A 7,161-nucleotide genomic window follows, 5' to 3' on the forward strand; every position below is an offset into this window, starting at 1 on the left:
GAATCTTATTTACCTTAGAATATAACACAACTCAATTAATAAATTATTGAAAGTATAATTTGATTTAAAAATTAAATTAAAAATATGATTTTATTTTTAAACTTTTAGAAATTAATAATTTAAATAGATTTTGTTATTAAACTGATCGAATTCATAAGATTTGAAATTTATTTAATAAATTTGTTAGATTATAATTTGATTAATTTAAATTAATTTCATTCTAAGGTAAATTTAAATATGAATTAATTCCTTAATTGTAAAAATACGTAGTTTATATAAATTCATTGTATGATGATTATGATAGGAAACAACCTAAATTATTTGTTAAGTTTATATTATAATTTAAATAAATTTTAAATTTTAGAATTTAGTGAATAAAAAAATTTATTTTTATGTTAATATGATTTATTACATTATTTTTTTTGAAACATATGATTTAAGTGAAAATTTTAATTTAATTAAAGTTAGAATTTAAAATAAAATTTTCTTATACATTATCAAATCTCAATAATTCATAAATTTAATAATAATAGATTAAAAATATTTTATTTAAGAATTTTAATTATTAAAGTTTAAGGTGTAAAATTTTCTTATACATTATCAAATCTCAATAATTCATAAATTTAATAATCATAGATTAAAAATATTTTGTTTAAAAATTTTAATTATTAAAGTTTAAGCTGTGTTTAGGTCATTTTAAACATGTGTGTATGGTGTGACCCCTCTATTATAAATGGGATCGTATGTGTTAGTTTGAGTAGTATAATGTGAAAAAAAAAAAGACTTCTTGAAGTTTTTGTTAGGTATGTGATCTCGATTAGAAATAAAAATTTGTATTGTTAATATTTTGAAAATTCAATTAAATAATTATTGATTCTTATAATAATATTTTAAGAGTAGCAAAAGTATGTAAATAAATCTATAATAGGCTTATGTTCATATTTGAAATTTTTTATTGTGAAATAATGATTCATCTTACATGCACATTTAGCATTCATTGATTACCGAGATTAATATGTTGGATGTAATGTAGACAAGTAGGGCGATCGTGTCCCCTAAGCGAAAGACCCTAAAAATAACTAGAACCTTTGGAGTCTCCTTTGGATAAGGCGTATAAGTACAATTGTGTACGTGAACATATGTTAGGTACAATTGGAGCAGTAGTCTAACCAGCTAATGTATAAGTGGGTCCATCACCATGAGATATCGGTACGTGGGTGTTAATGGAACGTGGTCATCCACTCGGGTATGGTATCATAAAAAATGACGGATATTGTTTATAAGAATTCATGAAAAGTATCACATGCATAATATATTTATGATTTTAGTGCTTAAATTCATGTTCTTTTATTATCCGTTATTTTTTTCTTCTTGTTTATAAAAAATTAACATAATCTGCACATTTTAATTTTTTTGTAAGAAATAAACTTACTAGGATGTTATGATCACCCTATTATATAAAAATATGTACAAGTGCAGAATTGGAATACTACGAGCATGCGGGCCTCTACTATTAGTTTTTTTTCCTGCAAATTAAGTTTAGTTTAAATTTCAATTCAGTTTTGTTCCTTAGCTTTAGTTGGAATTCTAAATTTCGATGTATAAAAAAATATAACGAGAGTTAAATTTAGTAAACATTATATTATTTTAGCAGTATTTTCCTACTTGGATACCTGAATTTCGAGGCCTGACATATGGCGATGTGAAGGAAGAGTTGACTTTATGGTACACATGAGAGAGGGGTCGTAATGGATGGTGATATTATGGTAGGTGGTGTTGGGATTCCTTCACATGTGTGATTAGATAGGTATGTGTGAGTGATGTGTGTGAGAGACATGTGTAAGTTTGTTGGGTGTAATGTTATACGCACATGAAAGATGAGAAGTTCTTCACAACATATCTCACCAACAGAGCGTCGCAGGGACGCGCAGGTGGCACCTTTGCAACCGCAGAGATGGGCCATTCAATATGGCGAGGGCCTTGAGGTCTCGAGGTTCCAATCAATCAAGTGTGCACTATACATGGTCAGTCCAGGTCTCACTAAAGCTGTTAGACGTCGTGCACACAAACATAAAAAAGGTACGGAATGGACGGGGTCTTACATCTTCGAACTCTTTACCCAAATAAATATGTTTGAATTCACCAAATAATATTCTTTTGACATCACTAAGGCTGAATAAAATTCTGACCTCCTCTTGGACGCTAAATTCATTAAACTGTCAGAATATATATAATAAAAAAAATCATCTATTGAAAAATTGAAAAGAGAGAGTTTTGTAAATGGCACAAAACCAAAACCCATTCAATTAAAAATTGTGCTATTTTCAGAAATATGATTCAAAAAAACATTGACAATTGCCTTTTGAAGTTTCTGGATAAGTGTGAGGCCAAGAGAATCGACGGAGACCACTTGCTAATAACCAAAGCTAAGATTGTCCACGTTGAGGCATTCTTCAAGAAAATAGATGGCAACAACACCCCAACTAGCTAAAAGGGCGTCAATTTTAACTGGAAAAAAGATCACTAATCAACCTGCAAACTCAACCCAAAAGACTAGGGGGTAACAAACATAGCAGAAGAATAAAGGGAAGGGCCTTGTAGTTGATTCACCTAGGGCTAGGAAGCCCATACTATGTGAGCGTTGTTCAAAGAAGATCCATGAAGATCACAAATGGTCGTCCTAGTCGCCATGCATAGTGCTTTGTCATGACTGGCACAGTCATCTGGTGCACACAGAACCACTCGTCAGATGGCCGCAGCGATGCCTCACCAACAGCCCAAAAAGCCAAGACCATGGGCTGAACAGGTTCAAGGCGTTCGCCATGACCGTGCCACACTTTGGTACATAATGAGGATGTTCAGCCACACCTAAAATCGGTCTCCAAGGAATTATGATTCGAGGATCTAATAACAACCTTAGAAATCCCGACCCGAAGAGACGTATCCTTGAAGGATATGCTTATCCAACTAAGGGTCCTCCTAGATGCCCAATGATGGTCAGGCAAGTAGCACCCGGATTAAATTGGTGGATCATCATTGTTCATAGAAAATTTCTACGAGCACCCTAAGGGTTAACAAGGACATAGAAATGCTGGCTAGAAAGGTAGAGGATTGCTGCTAAAGCATTCGCGATAACAAAATATGTTATCTGAAAAAGGTCATAGCCGATGGCCGAGTGCCTAAGGCCTAGGATCGAAGACCAAACACTCCAGGAATAGAAGAGTCTAGTGGCCCAGACAAACTCAAACGACAATACTATGGATGAAGATTTCAAGGAAGATTATGTTCAAATTCATCATACCTTCCGTAGTACTTGCCACCATAGTCGAATCTAACGACTTTATCTTTCTATCGAGTTGATTTTATACTTCAGCTTATATATCTTAAATGTATCTAGGGCATCTGATTTATCGTTAATAAGGTATAAGTACCCATAATGAGAATAGTCATTTATGAAAGTGATAAAATACTTCTACCCATTCCAAGAAGCTGAAGAGAACGGTCCACAGATGTCTGTGTGAATTACTTTCAAGAGTCATATACTCCTAGTGGCACCCTTTTTCATAGTTCTAGTCTATTTACCTTTAATGCAATCTATGTAGACTCCAAAGTCTGAGAAGTCCAGAAAGTGAAGAATTTCTTCACATACAAGCCTTTTCAATCTCTCACAAGAGATATGGCCTAATCGCCTATGCCATGATATGGAGGAATTTTCACAATCTACCCTTCGCTTGATGCTTTTACTGTTTTCATGTGATGAGTCAATGTTGTAGACATATGAAACATCTAAATCTAGCTGATAAAGGTTATTAACTAAAGTGTCAGAACCAATCATAACCGAATCATAGGAAATACTGAATTTTCCATTTTCAAATTTAAACTCATAACCGAATTTATCTAAATGGGAAATGGAAACTAAATTGCACCTTGTAGAAGGTACACAAACAATATCTACTAGATCAAGAAAGTGTCCTGAGATAACCTAAGCCTATAGACTCCAATAGACTCCAATAGCTTCCACGTCTGCTCTAATGTCGTTCCCCATGTACACAGAAAGTGTCCTGAGATAACCTAAGCCTATAGACTCCAGCTTTGGAGCATATCTTGCATAAAATTACATATGTGAATAGTTGCACCAGAGTCTATTCACCAGGAGTCTGTAGACATATCAGTTAAATTAGATTCAAAACAGACTAAAACTTGATTATTATCCTTATAAGTAAGACATTTTTTAAATTGTGTGCAATCCTCTATAAGACCTGAAGAATAATTTCCTAAATAGTGCTTCATTTTCTTATAGTTGGACCCGATAAGTAAAGGTATGAAATTATACTAGTTTGGACCATTAGAAACAATCATGGCTGGACATAAAAAAGCATAACACTCACATCAATGAATAAACAAGTCTCACATAATACTACATGAATGTAAACCACAAACATTATGCATGTATTAACATTTGATTGATTTGGGCCTTCAATCAAATGACCCAGAATGATGATGGGCCATAATCATCAAATTCTGACAAGAGCTCGGCGTATCATCGCAACTCCTCCTTTGGGCGAAATTACGACATACAAGAGGCTCTACTAAACATGAAGCTGACCAATGCTAGTGAAATAAATCTAAGACGTCCATTACCTTTGGCAAAATGAATCTCTCAAACTTATATCACAATCACCAATCACTTCACCCCACTCATATCCTGTCAAGCGATGATACCTCTTTATTTTTACCACCGCCCACTATAGATACAAACACAACCGAATGCAATCCTATAATAGAATGTCACCGAATTCCATATACTGAAGTCTAAAAGCAAAAAATTTCACCAATTGAGGTCACTTTGGTGGTTAACACAACAAGCTCTAATTCTCACTCCCAAACTCAAGAATTGCTATTATGTAATAGTTCTGACTTGGCCCAAAATACGACTGATGTTGACCGCCCATAGGCTAAACATATTCTAAAGTGATGGTTGGATTAAATTTCTGATTGTCGACAACTTAATATCAACCTTAAACAGATGGGTAATGGACCTATTTGGGTCATATTAGAACTAAAAGATGTATATAACCATATTAATTGAATTACCAAGGCTATTTAATAAGTGGAACCTACCAACCATGGATTGATTTTTATTTAGGTTTCATTTATTCTGAACTAGCCCAAGTATAATTGTTCCAATGGTTAGGATCAGCATGATAGGACATTAGGCCCAAATCACCAAAGTAGGTCCCACAAAATCACAAAAAAAAAATATTTCAGATCTGCAGATTTCGGTACCATATTCGTCAACGGATTGTTGTCCATGGCTGCAGCTTCTATCCCGAATGAGAAACTGGAAGGATATGTAGAGGAGCTTCGTGAAGCCAGTAATGGCCGTCGCCCATGCGGTTGTCTTGCGGTAGCCAGATTCGGAGCTGATCTGTGCTGGGAGAGGCCATCGTCCTTTCCGGTGGCCATATCTTTGTTTTGGGATGTGCAGAGATCCCGTGCGGTGAGATTTTAGGCCGGGCCAGATTTGGGGTTTCCTTTTGGGGCCGAGAGTTGCGCCTCCACGTTGGGTTGATATTCTCATGACATTGGGTCCCCTTCTCTGTACCCTTCAGCATCCTCTAGTAGGCCCCTTTAGGGCCTGGTTGTTGTGCTCTTTTAGGCAGGATTTTAGATACAATGCATGTAGATCGCAGGCCCAATCTCAGGGCCAGACATTGGTACTCTTGTATGGTTATAAATGTACCAGAATTAGGACCTGTTTTCAATGTGTTTTAAGACCAAGCTGGTCAGGCCTAGGCATGAGGCCTGTTGTTGCATTGTTGTGGCCTTTATTTTATTTAGGAATGGGCTGGATTTTGGGCCCTAGTTAAGCAAATCTATGGCTCATTTTCTGGGCCACCTTTGTTGGCCACTTTGAGCCCCCATTCAATGTCTAATTGCTGGACTCAACGGGCCTGGTTTTGGGACTAACTGAGCCCAACTGTTAGCCTCATTAAGTCTGAATCTAGGGGCCCATTTGAAGCCTATTCCCGCCAGCCACATACCGTGTGTGTGTGTGTGTATATATATATATATATATATATATATATATATATACATATACATACACACGCTCACCTGCGAACCAGTTCGTACGTACTACATACGAACTTTTTTGAGAACCCATCATACGTGATGTGGATCCAAAATCTGAACCGTTCATGTGAAGCAGCACCTCATGAAACCCTCCAGGACCAAGTTTTACTTTGATCTAAAACTTTTATGGGCCATGAAAAATGAAAATAGTTTCCTCCCTTGATTTACATTTCTCTTTGCTATGGCCCACCAGAATTTTAGATCAGGGTGAAAATTTGTCACAAAGGTTTTCATGGGATTCCGCATCACATGGACCGTTCAGATTAGACACCGATGACACGTGTGCAAAGGTGCGCACGTGCTAGGTACGCAGGGGAGCATGACTATATATATATATATATATATATATATATATATATATATAAGATCTGAATCTGAATCTGAATGGAGTTTGGAGTCCATGGCAGCGGCGGTGGTCGAAATCTCGATGCCAGATAATGAAATCGTATTTGAAAATGGTTTCAATGGTTGCAGCAGCCGCAACCAATGTGTCTAAACCGGGCCTAGAGAGGTGATCTGAATGTGCGTTTTCACCCCTGATTTTGTCATAGCCAGAGAAAACAATCACCATAGCCGGCCCTGCATATGAACGGTGAGGAATTAGAGGGTGCCGATTTCCATGGCAGCAACTCATGATCGAAAACGGTTTGCCATAAGCCCAAGCCGATCATGAATCCTTAATGTGCTGAGATGATGGAAAACTATATACCCAGAATCTACCACATTCATGCATAGATAAGCTCTAATACCAAATGTGATACCTATGTTGCGGAATTGACGGATTGTCTATGCATCAATAATGGAGATCCAATACAATAATCTTGGCTCTACATCATTTTTCACAGGTATAAAAATATATCGTGACAGAGAAACAAGTATTTTGAAATTATCCCAGAAAACCCACATTGAAAGGATACTTAGCAGATGCAGCAGGTATAGTTGTGCACAAAGAGAGACTCTTATTGTCAAGAGTGATACATTTATTCTCTTACAGTGCCCCGAGAATGATATCAAAATGAAGGGAAT

Source organism: Magnolia sinica, chromosome 13, assembly GCF_029962835.1.
Source record: "Magnolia sinica isolate HGM2019 chromosome 13, MsV1, whole genome shotgun sequence".
NCBI lineage: Eukaryota > Viridiplantae > Streptophyta > Magnoliopsida > Magnoliales > Magnoliaceae > Magnolia > Magnolia sinica.